Below are 1,413 nucleotides of genomic sequence, written 5' to 3'. Positions count from 1 at the left end.
CCGCGCTTGGGGGAGGGTCAGCTGGGCCCCACGGAGGAGCTGAGCAGGTTACTAAAGGGCCGGGCCAGCAAGCCTGGGGGGCTGTGTGCGTGTGACTGTGTGAGTGCACATGTGTGTGACCGACGTGTGAGTGTGCGTGAGTTTGCACGCGTGTACACACATATGCGTGTGACTGTCTGACGGTGAATGTGGCTGGTGTGTGCACATGTTGTAACTGTAATGCGTGAGTGCATGCATGTGTGACTATGCATGTGCATGCGTGAGTGTGAGCACAGGGGAGGTGGCGGGGGCACAGGGACCCACCGGCTGTTTAACAAATATTTGTCGGGCACCTGCTCTGAGGAGGGAAGATGAGTGATCCCGTCCTCGCCCTCGCCCAGGGCAGGGGCGCTGTCGACGGGGGAGGGAGAAGGGCGTACACACGCCACCGGAACGGACGGGAGATCGAAAAAAACCCTCAAAACACAGCCACGGGCCCACCTGGCCCAGGAGAGCAGGAAAGGCCAGTTTCCCCTGAGTTGGGTGGAGGGCTGGGGAGAATCCGGGAATATTCCGGGGCCCCCGGGCGGGCACACCCAGCGGCGGGAGGGGTGACCTCCCTGTGACCTGCCTGGCAGCACCAGATCTCCCAGGAGCAGATAAGAGCTGACCAGCTGCTCCGGGCAGGACCGAAACACCCGGCCACACCCAGGGAGAGGCTGCCAGGGGAGAGGGGCCGGCTCCAGGTGCGAGTGAGTCGTGGGGAGCCTGCAGGGGCTCCTGAGCCGGGGACAGACGGGAGTGAGGGTGCTGCCACCCAGCAGAGGGTGCCCAGGGCGCGTGCCCGGCTCTGCAGGGTCCTGGGGACGAGACGGGCAGAGCAACGCTGGGCAGAGGCATCTGAAGAAACATGTCCTGCCCTGGGCAGTGTTGCAGCCTGAAGGATCCTGGGTTCTATTCGGGTCAAGGGCACGTACCTGGGTTGCAGGCTCCTCCCCGACCTGGGCCCTGACGCCTGGGGCCTGGGCCCTGGTCAGGGCGCATGCATGAGGCAACCCATCAATGTGTTTCTCTCACATCGAGGTTTCTGTCTCTCCCTCTCTCTCCCTCGCTCCCTAAAAATCAGTGGAAAAATATCCTCGGGTGAGGATTGTAAAGAAGAAACATGTCCCTCTGGGGGAGCTGGGGACCCCCCCCAGGTGCCCTCCCGGGGCCACAGCGGGGGGCGCTGCACCTGGCTCCCCCCTGCAGGCAGGTTCCCAGGCTCTGGCCCCCTCTTCACGGGCCAGCGACCTTGAGCCGCCCGTCTCCTCCGAGGGCTGTGGTGCCGCAACCGCGATAAACGGCGAGGAAAGCGCCTCGTAAACCGAACCAGGACGAAGGTCGCGTGGAGCCAGGCGGGGCCTCCCTCCAGCCCGGACATGGCGCTGGGCC

The sequence above is a fragment of the Myotis davidii genome, unplaced genomic scaffold (genome assembly GCF_000327345.1).
Source record: "Myotis davidii unplaced genomic scaffold, ASM32734v1 scaffold1915, whole genome shotgun sequence".
NCBI classification, from domain to species: Eukaryota; Metazoa; Chordata; class Mammalia; order Chiroptera; family Vespertilionidae; genus Myotis; species Myotis davidii.
This window is presented reverse-complemented; position numbering follows the sequence as displayed.